Source organism: Pinus tabuliformis, chromosome 1_2, assembly GCF_031772625.1.
Source record: "Pinus tabuliformis cultivar Carrire ecotype Pingquan chromosome 1_2, CPIR1, whole genome shotgun sequence".
Classification (NCBI taxonomy): domain Eukaryota; kingdom Viridiplantae; phylum Streptophyta; class Pinopsida; order Pinales; family Pinaceae; genus Pinus; species Pinus tabuliformis.
In genome coordinates this window covers 1,284,735,806-1,284,755,696 of record NC_142298.1, presented here as the reverse complement: position 1 = coordinate 1,284,755,696, position 19,891 = coordinate 1,284,735,806, and the positions used below count along the sequence as shown (strand labels likewise).

At 40.0% G+C, this 19,891-nt stretch overlaps 1 pseudogene across 3 annotated transcripts; it reads right to left on the bottom strand.

Moving 5' to 3' along the window:
• Positions 1–11,967: 11,967 nt before the first annotated feature.
• On the bottom strand, positions 11,968–15,462 carry LOC149210926 (pentatricopeptide repeat-containing protein At2g33680 pseudogene; annotated as a pseudogene). Of its 3 annotated transcripts, XR_016252319.1 has the most exons (3): positions 15,337–15,456; positions 12,706–15,034; positions 11,968–12,509 (listed from the first exon to the last, which is right to left on the bottom strand). The product of XR_016252319.1 is annotated as a pentatricopeptide repeat-containing protein At2g33680 pseudogene, transcript variant X3 (transcript). The 3 variants fall into 3 exon arrangements; XR_016252317.1 differs by having other exon boundaries at positions 12,706–15,462; XR_016252318.1 differs by having other exon boundaries at positions 12,717–15,462.
• Between the last annotated feature and the right edge of the window lie 4,429 nt (positions 15,463–19,891).

The following is a 19,891-nucleotide window of genomic DNA, read 5'->3' as shown; positions in this document are numbered from 1 at the left end:
GTCACAGTATCGATACAGTTCTGAGAAGGTGCCTCACACATGAGGAGGCCGAAAAATTCCATGATTGTCATTCAGGCGCGTGTGGGGGGCATCAATCCGGTTATGCTACAGCGCAAAAAATCTTACGAGCAAGATACTTCTGGACAACAATGTTCAAAGATTGCATAACCGCAGTCAGAAGATATCATTCTTGTCAATTGTTCGATAGCAAAACCAAAAAACCACCCGCACCTCTACAGCCAATAGTTACTGTTGGGCCATTCGCCAAATGGAGCATCGATTTCATGACATGTAACCCCACCTCGACCGGGGGGCATGGGTATATCGTAGTCGCAGTTGACTATTTTACCAGATGGACCGAGGCGATGCCTACATTAGATAATACTGGTGAAACCGCTACCCTCTTCTTTTTCAATCATGTAGTCGCCAGATTCGGCGTACCACAGGCTATAGTCACAGATCATGGATCGCATTTTCGCAATCACATGATGGTCGAATTAGCTGCCAAACTAGGGTTGTCTCACGACAGCTCTACTCCATATTATCCGCAAGCCAACGGACAAGTTGAAGTAATCAACAAGGTCCTGAAACGCATGTTGCAAAGGATTATTGGAGTTCACAAGAGAAGATGGCACCTAATCCTGTACTCAGCTTCGTGGGCTTACCGAACATCGGTAAGGAATGCAACCGGGTTTACACCTTTCCAACTAGTATATGGCCTGGAAGCAGTCTTACCAATCCAGTGCGAAATCTCGTCTCTCAAACTCGCAATTGATCTCCTCCCCGGAACTTCAGAAGAAGAAGCTCGTTTCTTGGAATTAATCCAATTGGATGAAACTCGTCGTGATGCCGCTTTGGCTAACGAAGCCCATAAGAAACAAGTCAAGACGCAGTTCGACAAAAATGTCAAACCCCGCGTCTTCTCAGAAGGTGACTTGGTCTTGCTTTACGACCAAGAATCCGATAAATTGGGAGCAGGTAAATTTAAGTCTTTATGGATGGGCCCCTATATTGTTAAACGGGTGTTAGCAAAAGGAGCCTACGAGTTAATGGATTATGACAGAATTCCACTGGCGCAACCTTGTAATGGGTTGTACCTCAAGCGTTACTATGCGTAATGGTAACCTGTATGCTTTTGTTATGTTTTTGTTTTCGCTAAAGTATTTATTTTGGTCAAGTAAATCCACTTTTTACATTTATTGCAGATGTCAAACCTATTGGAGTCATGTGTTGGATATGCTGACGGAGCGAGTCGTAGTTCACGGAACCTATCTTCCGCGGCCTGGGCCATTTTTGATCCAAGCGGCGAGTTAGTAAGTTTCAGAGGGGCATGCATTGGTCGATCAACAAATAACATCGCTGAATATAGCGCGTTGATAGAACTTCTCTCTGATGCCATCACACATGGTATACGCCGACTAATTGTCAGGCTAGACTCACAACTCGTAATACTACAACTCACTAGTATCTATTCTGTCTGAAATCCAGCTATTTATCGCATGTTCCTAAGGGTTAAGATTTTGGAAAGACAATTTGATTTTATTCAATATCAACATATTTCCATAAACTTAAACACATTAACTGACTCATTGGCAAATTATGTGTTAGATAGACATTTGCAATATTTATAAAAAGAAACATACCATCAATGTTTGCATTTGGATCATGTAACTTAACCGAAATAAAACTCCGAAAATCAAAAATATATATAACTGTTTGTGGTTTACACATAATGTTTTGTAACCAAGACAAAATCGGTCAAATGACCAAAAAACTCAAAATTCTAGGGGGCACCCTAGTCTAATGATGCTCGTGATAGCAAGTCACAATCTGTGCGATCATGCGTAAGAGACGAGTCCATCATCTTGGCACACTAGTAGTATGCCACTGTAACCTCAAAGGTAGCTCGTCAGTCCTCACATCTGGAATACCAAGAGTGAGGCCCTCAACCTGCTCCTGTAATGCTGTGAGAGTCTCGGCCACATCAAGGTCGCAAAGGATAGCCCTTCCCACAGCCTCTCCTGCTGGGGCAGCAGCTGGTACTCTCAAGCGAACTACTGGACGAACATGACCAACCTCTGCATGAACACATGAGTTTGATTAAAGTCTTGATAGAAGAAAGCACAAGGACATTATAAATGAAAAACGATAAACAGGAATATGGTCAAAGATTTTACCAATGGCGCCCCACTGTTCGCCATCCGGCAGTACTAAATCTGGATCACTCCGGAAATCCATGCCAACATATGGATACTTGGAATAAACCATCTCCTGACGATCAAACCACCTGAAGAAGGTATCAGAAAATGAAATCTGAGACTGACCAGCATGCCTAGACATATGGTCAACCCATCTCTGCATACGTGGTTCAGTAGGTGAAGGTAAATCGAGTGCAATATACTGCGGCTGCATCAGTGGTATCTTCTCCAAGGCAAAGGCGGTCAAAATAGAACCATACCCAAAGTTCTTCAACCTCCTACTCTTTATCTTGGTCAACTGTTCTTTCATCACAAGAAGTACTGCGTCGCACCAGTTGAACACCTTCGGTTGAAGGCATTCCAAGGCATACTGCATATAAGATCGATTGGCTACATGAAGAGCCGCACCACCGGCCATCCTACCAAAAGTAAACAGAATAGTCTTGAAGTTCCTGTCAGTGACATCACGGATGATGATCTTGCCATCTTTACTCTGCTGAGATCCCTCTCTGCAGTACCGGCGAACATAATCTCTCACAGAATCACCTCCTCGGGCCGAACCTGATAAAGAGATGGGGGCACCCCGCCTCGACAAGCCAGTCAAGAAATAGATGTCTACTACAGTCAAGGGGATAGATTTTCCCCTGATCTGGACAACCTGGTTGGTAGGATCCCAAGCATCGAGCAAATACTGCAGTAAGTTGATCTGTTGTCTCATGCTAGAAATGCGGAAAAACTTGAGCAAGCCACAGTTCCGCAGTGCGTTTACTGTAACCGGATCATGTAGGGCAAGCATGTCCTCTTCTTTATGCTCAAGTTCTCGCCATGTAATGGTCATCTTACTCCAAAGATCTCTGAAAAACAAACAAGAGAAGAGTTAGATCCTGATTTTGGTAAGAAACATGCAAAATTTCCATCAAAAATTGTGCACAGAATTCCTTCTCTGCGCCCAACGCACCTACAGTAGTGCTCTGGGTGCGTTGCATGTCAGATGGCCTTTAGACAGGCAAACATTCAACGCACCTTTCGATACACAGAGGGTGCGCTGAAGGCAGAACGAGTTTTTCAAACCCCAGAGGTTCAAAGAAACTAGGAATCAAGCTCAGAATGTAAAATGAAAACCACGAAATGAAAGAGCTCAGGTTTAGCTCCTACTTGGTCCAAACGGCACCAAGAATCGTCCACAGAATCTCCCGAAATCAGCTGATGAAAATCAAAGGGGGAAAGCACCTCCAAAGCTCCAACAAACCAAAGTTCAAATGAAATGGTAAAATGAGAGGTAAAAACACTTTTTCATTACTTTTTACGTAGTTCAAAGTAAAATATTAGTGTTCTAACTCATTTTCAAGCATATATTGTTCATTTCTGACTAGTTTGATGAAGCATTTGAAAATACAGTACAATCTTTGAAAGAACAAAGCTATTTATGGTAAAATAAAAAAGGGACCATTCAATCGAGCAGTGTTACCGCAAGGTTCAAGCTCGTTAAAAAATAAACCCGCATCGAGCAGTTTTAGCACATAGTTCAAACTCGTTAAAAAATAAACATAAGCCATGAGCAAATGTTTCCTCCCGCGTTTAAGCTCGTTAAAAAAATGAACTATTCCGCGGTAAATAACCATTGTGAATGTAGTACTTCATCCATTAAAGCCTTGGTCGTGTTTGCACCGTCACCTCCACTTTTGCATTGGCCGATCATTCACCCCCATTTGATTGTTTACCCATTTTTAGGAACAGTTGTGAAGAGTGATTTCACTAGCCATCCTTGTAACACTGCCTTGATTGGAAAATTCCAAACCTTACCTGGAATCAGCTGCTACCCATTTTATCACTCATTCCTCAAAAGACGAGTCTCCTTTAAGCTCTTTTCAACTGACTCGTAAAATATGAAAAGATTGTCGAGCCATTGGCCTCTCCAGCTCGTTAAAGGGACAGGAAGTGCTATCCCTCCTCTAGATTTTAATCTTTTTGGACCTAAGGGATTATTACACAAAAAGATCGAGCGCTTGTTTTGTTCGGCTCGTTAAAAGTATCTAAAATTCATCCCTTCTGTATTTTTTATACTTTTTCGGACTTAAGGGATTAGATGACGAAAAAGGAATTTTGGAATTACCTTTACATTCCTTTTCAGACTCTTTAAAATTGAAAAGGACCGAGTTATCTTTGTCGTTAAACTCGTTAAAAAGATTAATAGCGACAAACTTGTCTATAGACGAGAACGAGTTTCACTATCGCTAGGCTCATTAAAACATAGCGATGGGTTTGCCTGAAGGGAAAATTATAGAACAAGCATATGTTATCCTCCTCAAACTTGACAAAAATAAAGAGGTACTGGTCAGCAATGACTGGGGAAAATTGGGAAGAAAACTTGAAGAAACTTTGTTGGTAGCAAGTCGCTCTTAAACATGACACTTCCACTCCATGTCCGAGTCGGGTTGGGTTGTTTCATTCACCGGTCACATCACCATGGTCCCATCATACCATCCACATTTGGGGTTAATGCTACCAATCCATCACATCAGTGTCGCCGATATGTTCAAGAGAAGTCATTCAGAGAATTCACTTGTGTCTCACCCACTACCATACATTTATACTCCATTCTTTCATGACCACCACCCTGAACCTTATATCACCAGATCGTTTTCACCTCCATTAAAATCTTTTGTTCTGTTCCGTGTCATTGATGTGGGATTCATTAAGGCCCTCCTGTGACGGATCACTTCTTGTCGACATCAGCTCATTATCCAAGAAGTTGATCTAGGAACACCCTATTCAGTACTTTGAAGCTTGCATGCCTCAATGGCAAGTTTCTCACTTCCAGCGACAGGTTTACATCAATGGCCTTCGACCGAAAGATTTTACGTAGTGTTGGACGCCAAGTCCTTTATTCACATCACGTGAATTGTACTGCAGTACCTTGAGGGTCATTATCATTATCTGTGACTCCTCTCGCACCTGTTAACAGCTTACGTCATTGGCTGGTAATCAGGCGATGTCTTTCCATGTTCGACTCCAGAACAACTTTCACATGGATCGACTTGTACTTCGAGTGAAGATCGAACGAGATTGAAGACCCCGGATCTAGTTTCATCCATCTGGGCTGTGATATATATTCAGGGAAATAAAGACATTAAATGTACATCATTGCTACACAAATAATCATCCAATCAAAAGGATGATGGTTCTATCAGAATCATCTGTCTACACTCAGACAATTGTCTGTCCTATGTACATGAAAATGAATTTATAAAGCTGAGCATGGGAATGCCCGCCTCAGCTAGATCATGAAAATATTATGAAGATAATGTATTGTATTGTATCTTATTACAGGTCTCCTCCCAGCATTGACAGAACTTCGGATCCTCATAATAAAGCATTTCACCCGACATCAAAAGATTAACGACCTCATGCTTTAGGGGGCAACTGTTATAGACATTTTTAGGCCCTACAACCCCAAGCATGAAATGTCCATAAACCAAGGGCTCCTAAGTCCCTAAAAGTGCTGTTCTAACCCCTAAAGGAACAAGGTCAACAGATTACAGCTTCTCCCAGAAGTTCTCCATGAAAAACTGCTCAGAATTGGTCAAAACAGGATCATTTCAACTGCTCCACTGGCTAAGTGCGTTGCATCTCACCTAAATACACTGTGTGGGTGCGTTGCATTTCAAAAATCCCTTCTGTGGAGTGCGATGGGCGAGAAATGACAAATGGCAGTGTCATTCGGCGAGGTGGAGAGGCAATGGAAGCTTCCAGAAACTTCTCCTGTGACACTTGCCTCAGTGAATTCGACCAAGGATGAGTAAGAGACCATCAATCTCCAGGTGGAAGCAAGAACTATCAGAGGGAAGACACTAATCAAATCACAAGCTGACTCATCCCCCTTACAGATATCTATATATGGATCCCTCATCCCAGAGATCCAGAGGCTGGAATTTTGCATATTGTAAGGAATTGTTGTTGGTTTCTTGAGACAAACATCAGATTGTTGGGTGATCTAAGCTTTGTTTGAGGTGAAGAGGGGCTTCTTTGCTGGGAGGTTGATGTTGGGTCAGAACAACTAGTTGTAACTCCTCTTGGCTCTTTCTTGTTTTATCAATAAAAGCTATTCAAGTTTTCCTCCATGCTCTTGTATCATTGATGCTTGCTATATTTGTATGGTCAATTTACTTCTGATCCTAGATTGTTTATGATTATAGATCCATGTCTTTGTATAGTGTTATGCTTCTGTGATCTTACAGGTACTTTGTGAAGCTGGGCGTGCAAGGGAGCAGGTGGCTAAAGACTATCAAAGAAGAGGGGAATCAAATCAGGAGATTAGCGCAAGACAGAGGTTGGTCTTTCTGTTCCTCTCTATCTATAATTCATAAAGGAAAAACGAAAATAGCTTTTCTCTGTTTGTTTCTAAGGTAGTTGTCACACCTTAGTGGGATAGAGCAGTTCTATATAGACACTTTTCCCTGTAACAGTTGGGTTGTTTCATTCACCGGTCACATCACCATGGTCCCATCACACCATCTACATTTGGGGTTAATGCTACCAATTCATCACGTCAGTGTCGCCGATATGTTTAAGAGAAGTCATTCAGAGAATTCACCTGTGTCTCACCCGCTACAATACATTTACACTCCATTCTTTCATGATCGCCACTCTGAACCTTATATCATCAGATCGTTTTGACCTCCATTAAAATCATTTGCTTCGTTCCGTGTCATTGATGTGGGATTCATTAAGGCCCTCCTGTGACAGATCGCTTCTTGTCGACATCAGCTCATTATCCAAGAAGTCGATCTAGGAACACCCCGTTCAGTACTTTGAAGCTTGCATGCCTCAATGGCAAGTTTCTCACTTCCGATGACAGGTTTACATCAATGGCCTTCGACCGAAAGATTTTGCGTGGTGTTCGACGCCAAGTCCTTTATTCACACCACGTGAATTGTACTGCAGTACCTTGAGGGTCATTATCATTATCGGTGATTCCTCTCGCGCCTGTTAACAGCGTACATCATTGGCTGGTAATCAGGCGATGTCTTTCCATGTTCGACTCCAAAACATCTCTCACATGGATAGACTTGTACTTCGAGTGAAGATCGAACGAGATTGAAGACCCCGGATCTAGTTTCATCCATCCGGGCTGCGATATATATTCAGGGAAATAAAGACATCAAATGTACATCATTGCTGCACAGATAATCATCCAATCAAAGCGATGATGGCTCTACCAGAATCATCAGTCTACACTCAGACGATTGTCTGTCCTATGTACATGAAAATGAATTTATAAAGTTGAGCATGGGAATGCCTGCCTCAGCTAGATCATGAAAATATTATGAAGATAATGTATTGTATTGTATCTTATTACAGGTCTCCTCCCAGCTTGAAAGAACTTCGGATCGTCTTGATAAAGCATTTCACCCGACATCAAAAAAGATTAGCGACCTCATGCTTTAGGGGGCAACTTCTATAGACATTTTTGGGCACTGCAACCCCAAGCATAAAATGTCCATAAACCAAGGCTCCTAAGTCCCTAAAAGTGTTATTCTAACCCCTAAAGGAACAAGGTCAACTGATTACAGCTTCTCCCAGAAGTTCTCCATGAAAAACTGCTCAGAACTGGTCAAAACAGGATCATTTCAGCTGCTCCATAGGCAAAGTGCGTTGCATCTCACCAAGTACACTCTGTGGGTGCGTTGCATTTCAAAAAGCCCTTCTATGGGGTGCGATGGGCGAGAAGTGACAAATGGCAGTGTCAATCAGCGAGGTGAAGAGACATGGAATCTTCCAGAAACTTCTCCTATGACACTTGCCTCTCTGAATTCAACCAAGGATGAGTAAGAGATCATCAATCTCCAAGTGGAAGCAAGAACTATCAGAGGGAAGACACTAATCAAATCACAAGCTGACTCATCTTCCTTACAGATATCTATATATGGATCCCTCATCCCAGAGATCCAAACGCTGGAATTTTGCATCTGGTAAGGAATTGTTGTTGGTTTCTTGAGACAACATCATAGTGTTGGGTGATCTAAGCTTTGTATGAGGTGAAGAAGGGCTTACTTGCTGAGAGGATGATGTTGGGTCAGAACAACTGGTTGTAACTCCCTTGGCTCTTTCTTGATTATCAATAAAAGCTATTCAAGTTTTCCTCCATACTCTTGTGTCATTTATGTTTTATGCATTTGTATGGTCAATTTACATCTGATCCTAGGTTGTTTATGATTATAGATCCATGTTCTTGTATAGTGTTATGCTACTGTGATCCTACAGGTACTCTATGAAGCCGGGCGTACAAGGGAGCAAGTAGCGAAAGACTATCAAGAGAGAGAGAGGAATCGAACTAGGAGATAAGCGCAATACAGAGGTTGGTCTTCTTTGTTCTTCTCTCATCTATATTTCATAAAGGAAAAACGAAAGTAGCTTTACTTTGTTTGTTTCTAAGGTAGCTACCACACCTTAGTGGGATAAGCAGTTATGTGTAGACACTTTTCCCTGTAACAATAACAAAGAACTTGATTTTTGTATCTATGATTACAGATCAAGATCTGAAAATTGAATTTTTAAAATCTAACTGTTACATTAAAGATCTGCTAGATGGCATGAAGACAATTCCTACAGGAACCCGAACAGGAGGACTGTACAAGTTGGATGTGAGACCTGCACCAGTTCAAGCATTGACAGCAGCAAGCCTAACTACAGAAGAGCTTTGGCATCAAAGATTCGGCCACATCAACTACAATGATTTGCTGTTATTACAAAAGAAGGAAATGGTAAGAGATCTTCCTATGCTAAAGCAAGTACATAATGATTGTGATGCATGTACATTAGGAAAAATGCATAGAGAAGAATTCCCTGTTCGAGTAGAAAAGAAACAGAGGGATATACTTGAATTAGTGCACACAGACCTTTGTGGACCCATGCAGACAAAATCATTAGGAGGTGCACTGTATTTTCTACTGTTTATTGATGACTATATGAAGTTTTCTTGGGTGTATTTCTTAAGTAAGAAGAGTCATACATTCGAAATCTTTAAGCAGTTTAAAAATATGATTGAAAAACAAACAGGGAAACAAAGAAAAATTCTCCGCTCTGATCAAGGGGGAGAATACAGAAAGGATGAGCTAATCAGATATTGTAAAGATCATGGAATTTTGCAGCAGTTCACAGTACCCCATACTCCACAGCATAATGGAGTAACAGAAAGAAAAAACAGAACACTGGTGGAATGTGCTAGAAGCATGCTGAAAGGTAAGAATCTTTCGAATGGTTTTTGGGCTGAAGCAGTGAATACTACAGTTTATTTGAAAATAGGGGTCCTACAAAAAGTCTCGAGTCTAAAACTCCTTTTTAGCATTATATGGATATAAGCCTGCAGTAAAACACTTAAGAATATTTGGATGTAAAGCATTTGCCCACATACCAAAGGAAGATAGAAGAAAATTAGACTCAAAAGCCATCAGATGTACTTTTATAGGGTATTGTTCGTCATATAAAGCATACAGATTATTTAATCCCTCTACTCACAAGATCTTTGTTAGTAGAGATGTTAAATTCCATGAGCAGGATAATGAAGAACCTGATGAGCACTATGAGGAATGGGACATTCCGTACTTTGTGGAAGAAGAAGCAGAGAACAATCAAGGTTAGCAACAGACAAAGGCAGAGGATGAAAAGCAGCAACAGTAGCAACAACAATAGCAGCAATAGGAAGAAATAAATGATGATCAAATAAGGTTTGAAACCACCACCCCACCACTCAGGAGATCAGGTAGGAAAGCTCAAATGCCTGCAAGATATAGGGAAAATGCTTTTATAACTAGTATGATGAATGTGGTTGAACCGTCTAGTTATAAAGAAGCAAATGAAAGTAGTGAATGGAAAACAGCCATGGAACAGGAATATGATTCAATAATCAAAAATAACACTTGGGAATTGGTTGAACTTCCTAGAGGAAAACAAACCGTAGGTTGCAAATGGTTATATAAACCGAAAATTAATGCAGATGGAACTATAGAAAAACTGAAAGCTAGGTTGGTTGCAAAGGGGTACACACAAAAAGAAGGGATAGACTATGAAGAAACCTTCGCCCCTGTAGCTAAATTGAACACCATCAGAATGTTAATCGCTTTAGCTACTAAGAAACATTGGATGATGCACCAACTAGATGTAAAGTCTGCATTTTTGAATGGAGAACTAAAAGAAGAGGTTTATCTAGAGCAACCGGAAGGGTTTGTCCAGAAAGGAAAAGAACATTTAGTCTGTAGATTGAAGAAAGCACTTTATGGACTAAAACAAGCTCCCAGGTCGTGGTATGAGAAGATTGATTCATTTTTTCTGCAAGTTGGCTACAATAGAAGTAAGAATGACCCTAATCTTTACACCATGAAAGATGAACAAGGGTGCGTAGTGTTGATTTCATTATATGTAGATGATTTGATAATTACAGGTGATGCTACATATCTAATCGATGAAATCAAGCAACAGATGTCACAGGTGTTTGAAATGAAGCACCTCGGTGAACTCAGATACTGTTTAGGTCTTGAAATCTGGAGAGATTCAGGTCAAACATTTTTGTCCCAAGAAAAGTATGTCAAAGGTCTGTTAAAAAAGTTTAGGATGGATCAGTGTAAGCCGACACCGCTACCATTGTAGCAGAACATCAAATTGCAGTGTGAAGATGGCTCAAAAGCGGCGGATGCAACACTTTATAGACAGTTGGTTGGGAGTTTAATCTACCTAACCACCACTAGACCTGATTTGGCTTATTCAGTCAATGTGCTAAGCCAATTTATGTCTAAGCCACTTGAAAGTCACTGGAATGCAGCGAAGAGTGTTTTGAGGTATCTACAAGGTATTGTAGATTACGGTATTATTTACACTAACTCTTTTGATGTTAGATTGGCAGGATATGCAGATTCAGATTGGGCTGGAAATGTAGATGATCGCAGATCTATAACAGGTTATGCATTCAGCCTTGGATCCGGGGTGATCACATGGAGCAGCAAGAAGCAGAACACAATCTCCTTGTCCTCAGCAGAAGCAGAGTATCAAGCCATGTGTGCAGCAACGTGTGAGGTGGTTTGGTTGTGGAGACTTCTCCAGGATGTTGGGGAAGAACAGACAGTCGCAACAACAATCAGATGCGACAATCAGAGTTCAATCAAGTTGGCCAATAATCTGGTGTTTCACAAAAACACTAAACATATTGATACTCAATTCCACTTTGTCAGGGAGAAAGTGCAATCCAAAGAAATTCATCTAGAATATTGTAATACATGTGATAATGTTGCGGACATTTTCACTAAGCCTCTTGGAAAAGTTAAGTTTCAAATGTTTAGGGAGATGTTAGGCATATATGTGAACCCATTCTCCATTAAGGGGGAGTGTTGAAGATAATGGAGAATATCCTAGAATAGGTAGAGTTGATTCACGTAACCTCAGGATAAGAATTAGTTTCTATTTTTTAAGATGTTGTTCTAACTTCCCTAAAACCATGTTTTTCTATTTAATGTGTACTGTGTAAGAACAACGTAGAGCGTTCGGCAGACCCAGACTCTCCTGGTTCAAACTCTCTTTCATAGAGCTGACCAGTGGGTTTTATTTTAATATAAACATTGCCATTTTTATCAGTGTGAATGTGCCATTGTTATTCTTATGTTTTAGATTCTATTAATATTGCTTTTCTTGCATGGGTTTATCAAACTCTTAAAAAAAACATCAACCAACATTCCAAACTCGTTTAAGAAAGGGTGAAAGTCCAAAACAACTTTGGCATAATAGCAACCACTTAAACTTGGCATCCTAGTTGAATGAAGTCCATCCTTTGTGGTGCTGCACCTCGGATTTTGTTCCTTTCTAACAAAAAATAAAACAATGCAGCTGTAAATATGCTATTTTCACAGTTTGAATTATAATCCATGCTTCCCAACACCGTGGAAATGATCGATTGGATTGTCCATAAAATGTATCTCCTACGCAGAGTAGATAGATATTTGGATGTCATTCTATCTCTACTTCTTAAATATAATAATCTCTGAAATTAAATCACAGATGGGGAGTGTTTTTCATCCCCCTACTTAAAAGAAGAATCATGCTATCATGAGTCTTCCAATGTAGGGCTGATATTTACGAAGTTAGCATTTCTTGTTGATATAACTTGCCATCCCGGTTCAGATCCACATGAACTCAGGTTCTCCTTCAAATTAAACAAATAGGAGTCAATCCTCAACCATAATGTCAGTGTAACTAATGAGGCAGCTGGTAAGAAGGTGATCCTTCACATCCTAGATAGGAAACCCATATGGTTCATCGATCGGCCTGAAAACATTTGAGCAAGTTAGTTCAGGAAACTTTCAAATCATAATCTGCTAACCAACACCATTTTTGCACTCATGTAACTTTATAATAATAGAACTGTACAAGTATGCTAGACAAAACTGATTAATAGACACCATTGTAGCCAAGTTTACAAAGCTTATGAATAACAGGATTCGATGGCACTCAATGCACTCACCAATGGCATACCTGGACCTGTGTTATGTTTGAACTCCACAGACACTTAATCCATGACCTGGTTTTATCATCACCAATAACACCGAAAAGCATAGTCCCTCTTGGAAATGATGGAAGCTGTCGGCGTCCCTAACCATATTTTTACACCCAATACTCCTGGAAATGAATTTCTTGGCAGTGTGGCAATCACGACATACAGAAAGCTTCTTCATACCTCAGATAGATGCATTGGATAGTAAGTCAGTAAGCCTGAAGCTTCTTACTGTAGTGGCTGAGACACTGCTCTTTTGCCCATTCTCAGCATGATGTAACACACTTTCATATTCAATACATACGCTAATTTCTTAATCTTCCTAAGCAGCCTCTCCAACACTGAATTCTCCCGAAAGAAACTTATGCACTGTGCTCTTAATCTCAATCCAACTAACTCCTGCTTCCTTTTTCAAATCCCTATCATTCATCATTTTCCTCACATTTGCCACTTCATCCCACCGACCTGCGGTAGCATATAAGTTTGAGAGCAGTATGCATGTTGCAGCATCTTGTATTCCCAACTCAAGCAAATGTTCTGCTACACGTTCTCCTAGCTCCATATTGCAATGCATTCTGCATGCAGTAAGGAGAGTCCGCCACATAACAGCATTAGGTTTAAATGGCATTTTATTGATAAAGATATATGCCTCTTCCAGGTGCCCAGCACGACAAAGGAGATCAAGCATGCATGCAAAGTGTTCTGGTCTTGGTGTAATGCCATGGCACTGACTCATATTATCGAAGTGGTAACAACCTTCATCCACTAGGCCTCCTTGGCTGCATGCATAGAGGATACTAACAAATGTGATGTGATCCGGTTTTACCCCTACCGCCTGCATTTCTCTAAAGAGCTCCAGAGCCTCTCTCCCCTGTCCATGACGTGCATATCCACTGATCATTGCATTCCACAATGCCAAATCGGCTTTAGGAATTCTATTGAACACACTATGTGCACACTCTATGCTCCCAGATTTAGCATACATGTCAACAAGACTGTTACACACAAATACATTCAATTCATACCCTGTTTGGATGATGCGTATATGGATCTGCTTACCTTGTTCCAAAGCTGCAAGGATGGAACACGCCTTAAGTGCACTGCAAAATGTAAAATGGTCAGGCTTCAGGCCCATCCGTTGCATTCTGTAAAAGAGATTCAGAGCTTCAATGCCATCACCCTGCTGAACATATCCAGCAATAATCACACTCCACAATATCACATCTCGATTGGGCATGACATCAAAGACCTCAATTGCACATTCCATGCTCCCGTGATTCACAAACATCTCTATGAGGGTTGTTGACACAAAGACATTAGACTCATATCCAGATTTAATGACCAGTGCATGGATCTGATTGCTCTGTTCCATAGCTGCTAAGCTAGCACATGCCTTAAAAACAGCGGAAAAAGTGAACTCATCTAGCTTCACATCTGCAATCTGCATTTTCCTGAGAAGATATAGAGCCTCTTCACCATGCCCATTCTGTGCATATCCCACTAGCATTGCATTCCATGTTCCCACATCCCGTTTTGGCATTTCCTCAAACACGGCATATGCATCCCTTATACTCCCACATTTGGCATACATGTCGATGGCACAATTCCATACAGAGATATCCATCTCAAGCTGAGACTTAATGACATGGGCGTGTACTGCCTTGCCAAATTCAGGCATCACATCTTCCGCACATGCTTTCAACATACTAGTGAAAGTAAAATGGTTTGGACACATGCCAGCCCACTGCATTTCACAAAAGACTTCTAGAGCCCGTTTTCCATGCCCATTTTGAGCATATCCAGCAATCACGGAATTCCATGAAACCACGTCTCTTTCAGGCATTTTGTCAAACACTTTACGTGCATCCTCCATGCTCATGCATTTTGCATACATATCAACAATGGCACTCTGAACAAACAAATCAAATTCAAATCCAGACTTTACAACAAGAGCATGCAGTTGCTTGCCTTCTTCAGGTGCATTCTTCGCATACCAGCTAAGCACGCTGCCGAAGGTGAACTGATTTGGTTTCATACCGGCCTGTTGCATTTGGCGAAAGAGTTTCACTACTTCTTCAGATTGGCCACCCTGAACATAGCCAGCGATAATTCCATTCCATGAAGGCACGTTTCGTTCAGACATTCTGTCAAACAGCTGGTGTGCATCCTTCAAAAAACCGCATCTAGCATACATGTTCGCTAAATTATTGTTCATGAAGATATTTAACCCGAATCCAGCTTTGATCATGTCAGCATGTACACATTTTCCCTCTGCAACTTGCTTCATCCTCGCACATCGCTGTAAGGTAGAAATATAGAGATCGGAATCAGTCCAAATTGCATGCTTGAGGAATTCAATCTTGCACATTAGACGTAAAGGAAAATGGCAAACATTATCCGTTTCCCAAACCGGTAAAACCTTGAAAGCTAGGTTGGAACTGTGAAGTGATTGTACAGTATCAACCTATATACGTCCTTTCAAACATAACTTCAACCTGCATTTTTTGGTTTTGCATACATCTACTGAAACTTTTACAGAGATTATGTTTCTTAATATTTTCTTAATTAAATTTTACAGTGAATTTCAACATCACACATTACTTGTTTAATTTGTGGGTGGCATGCCTATGTAGGTCAGTGCCAATGCCTAGTTCAAGTAGGTGTGGAAACCTCATGGTTGAGTTTGCAGCGTAGTGTTTGATAAGGTGCACTCACATTTATGATGATATGTGCTAAAATTTGATCAAACACCAAACTTAAAATTTAAGTAATTCAATTATTTTTAGATTTTTTAAAAGTTCGTGACTTTTCCGATAGGGCCAAAATTCTGAGATTCAAAGTTCCACCATTCAATGAAAACTTTGAATACAATGAAACTATGATTTCTATTGGATTTTTCCGTTTTAAGATTTGATTTTTCTTTTTTAAGGATTCAATGGGTTTCTCTTATTCACACCTTGCAAGAGCATTTATAATAACCAAGGGTTTTACTTTTTAAAATTTCTTCATAAAGTTGTCTTTTATTGAATTCTTTCACCTATTTGTTTGGTTATTAAAACCACATGGTTGTCCTCTCCTAGTCATTTTAGGATCTCTGTTGAGAAAAATGCATGATGGGTTTGCCATCTGTAAGTCAATTTTGCAAGCCTATGCAGGCAATATTTATCTTCCCTGAAGTGTAATTCTAATATCCCTAAGGCAATAGATGATTTTAACCCTCAATTCAAAAAACCAATATATCCAATATTAGACTTGTCTAAAGAAATAGAAGGGTATGTCTTCATTAGGTTTGGAATAAGATGTCTAGATGACTCATTACATATATAGCTCATAGCTAATATATATTTTGTAAGCTTTTGATGACTCATTACATCCAACAAATGTTCCCTTCTTTCTAGAAGGCTCAAACTTCGTCCCCTTCTCCTTGGGAACATGAATGTAAATAACACAACCAAAGATCTTCAAATTCCCGACCTCTGGTTTCTCACCTTTGAAGGTCACTTCATGAGTCTTATTCCCCAAAATATGGTGAGGGATTCTATTTTGAACATAGACTGTTGTTTTGGATGCCTCTCCCCATAATAACATGGGTAAGTCCTCATCGTGAATCATTGCCTTAGTAGCTTCCATAGTATATCTATTCTTCCTTTCAACAATCCCATTTTGTTGGGGGTTGTAAGGGACTATCAACTCTCTCTTAATCCCAGCTTCCTTACAAAAGGAATTGAGTTCCCTTTTGATATTATTCTAGATTCCTCTTGAGTACATGCAATCCATAGTTGATCAAATTTTGGAAATTTCTAACCTACCACAAATGCTTGATACAAATGAATCCCATTAATATGGTGTTGATTTTTCGTAGATCTTCTAAACAGATAATTACTTCTGATGATTTTAATTTTTTTCATATTTTCATTCATCATTAAGAAATTACACAGAAGATCTCAACAAAAAAAAACAAAAACAAAAAACAAAAAAAATAAATAAATAAATAAAATGTCAGTAGGATCATAAAGAGACAGCCAAACAAGACACACAAGAATTTACCCTGGGAAAAACCACATGGGGGAAAATCCCAACAACCTTTTCCTTAGAGAAATTATTCAGTTCAACAGAGATACATCTAATTCTTCTAGTCAACAATAAAGTCAAATTGACTAGTAATACAATTTTGGTCAAACCTAGTCAAGATGCCCTTTTGTCAAGTCACAATGTTTACCATCCAAGTCGAACTTGTTTGATTTTCCTAAGCCAAAATTTGGCCCTCTTTTCTCGCCCAGAAACTTGGCCATGCTACCTAGAAGAGTTCAGACTTGTTGCCCAAAAAATCTCGAACCTTCTACCCATAAAACTCTTAGAAATTCACGCGTGCGAGATCAAACAAGAGAGAGAGAGAGAGAGAGAGAATGATTGATATATCTTCATCCTTCTTGTCTTCTTCTTCATCATTTGGATGCTCAGAGGATGTCTTTTATCTTGTGTGATCTGAATTTCCCAAGAGGAGGAAATCAAATGGCATATATATTGTGATTTTGGCTGGCCAAATGGGTGTCTCTCTGTGATGTAGGAGCATTGGCTCTCAAATATCAAGCTCGAAGTATCTAGTCGAACCTAAGGGTCTAGACGTTAGCCAAGAAGGGGCCATTGTAAAATTTCATGTAAAACAATATTTATTTCTTAGCAAGCGTAGATAGGGAATCTATTTAGTGGTTCATTTAAAATTAAGGCTGACTCAGCCATTATTAGTTTTTAAATTAGGCAAACAGATCAAGTTAGGATTAGTTAGGAACTTGTTTGAAGAAACTATTGAGCAACTGAAAAGTAACTGAGGAACAGTTCCTCAACTGTAAAGAAACTACTAATAATGTATTGAAAAGAAAAAAAGAGAGAGATTGGATGGGTTAGTTAGTCAGCCAGCCAGCCAGACTAGCCAGTTAGAGTGTGATTGTAAGCCCACGGGCAGAGTTGTAAACAGAGGCCACTGATATTAGAATATTAGGCCTGAGAGAGAGATGGTATAAATGTGTATTTATATATACAGAGATTTAATTCCAATACTTTGTATAAATGTGTGATTGAATATAGAATGGTGAATTATGAATGAATCGTGGTACTCTGTGTGAATCAGAGATTTGCATGAAATATAAATGTGTAGGCGAAGTTCGGCGAACACAAAGGGGAGAGCGAATACACAGAGTAAAGAAGAGAGAAGAGGAATGATTCAATGGAATCATAATGGATCGTGAATCCAATTGGAAGCCCAAATGATACTCTGGGGAGTCAGTGATTAAAGAATCAAAGAAGTCAAGCTCAGGAGGGAGTCACAGGGGAACAGCGGAGGACGAAGACCTGGAACCATTGAATAACTGGAAACCACAGAAACACTGAAGAAATAGTGTAAAAAAAAAAAAAAAACCAAGTATGAGAGGAGCGAAGAGTTGAAGAATCGGTGCACAGGGACCATTGGATCTAACAGATCAACGGTTGAGATTAGATCGCAGAGATCAGAGAGTTTGAATCGCATCGCAACTTATTAAGTGAACGAGCCCGACCCCAAGCGACTAGCGATTGCGACTTGTGATTAAGCGATGGAACGAGGACCGTTAGATCTAAGAAGAGGATCAACGGTGGAATCTTAACCGCATTTCGGAGAAGGAATAACCCTTGGGCCATAAAGAAGTGCAACAGGCGATGTCAATGCAATCACGAAGTGATCGCATCACAAACATTCAACGGAGTTGTATCGACTAAAAAGGAATGCGACAAGCGATATGAGCGGACCCGATAAGTAATTAGGTGCAGTTTATTATATTAGAAGTCTGGTGTCATCGCATAGCGGAAGCGGAAGGGTTCATTTGCAGTGTGATCGCGGAGAGCCAATACCCTGATTGCGATGAAGGCGTGCATTGATAATTGTGCGGAGACCGTATTAAAGCAGAAAATGGTATCGTTTGTGATTTCTATTATAAAAACATTATAACAGAAATAAGTGCCGATAAGGGTTATGAATTTTAAGTCAGGTATAATCAAAGTATAAAGTGTGGAGGTTTGGTTATATATGTGTGGGTATTATTCAACAAAGTTTATGAGGAGGATTAAGTCCCGATAGAAAGGAGAATGAGTTCTGATAGAAAGGAAAGGATTATTTAAAGGAAGACTGGACTATTGTAATGAATCATTCCACAGCCACTGATAAAGAGGGTCGTAATCATTGATAAATTATAGTTTTGACTCGGCAAAGAGTCTAAAATTCCTGGGGCAAATATATATATGCATAGTTGTATGCATACTGTGGGTATATGCGGGGTAGCCCCTACGTCAATTGGTATCAGAGCCGAATAAGGAAATTTTTGTGTTATACTTTAAAGATGTGTATACAGGCAAGCGGAGATCAGGTTATTTAAATCTGATAAGTATAAGGCATGGGATAAGATAAGAGTAAGTGATACTCTTAAGAAGAGATTGCAGAAGCATAAGGAAAACACAGTGATGTGTGTTCCTTGAGGAAAGTAGAGATTCATTCAAATATGAAGAATGGATGGAGACTGTTTGTGAAGCCATGCAGTGGCAGTGAACCTGAAGAATCCAATTGAAAGTTGGATAGAGAGGATAAGAGTTCTCAGAAGGAAGCTGAGCAGAAGCATTTTAAAGTGGCCATAGAAATTTGGCAGCAGCAAGCGTTTGAAAGCTTGGGAATGGTCTTTGTTTTAAATAACATTGATACACAGGTGATAGCAAAGGAAAGTGAGAAGATTGCAGCAACCTAGAGCAAGGAGTGCTCAAATTGGTTTCAGAGGAAAGAACCAGAGAAATGCTAACAGACTAAGCTCAGAGGAAAGAAACTTAGTGAGGCATATGTAGCAAGAAGGAGACTTGTTACTGCAAAGGTAGTGTTGCAGCTCACAAAGGCAATTCCACAAAGGATGTGGGTAGAACTGTTAAAGCATGAAGAAAGCTAGTAAGAGTTTCTGAGTGAAAAAAAAAAAAAAAAAGTGGTCAGAACCTAGTATTTCAATTGTGATTGAAGTACAAAAGGATAGTTGTGTTCGTAGAAGAGGCAAATGAGTTGAAGCCTAGAAGGAGCAGAGAAAAGTGCTCAAAGAGGTTCCAGAGATAGAGAACCAGTGCTTGCAGAGGCTTAGTGCAGCTCATAGTG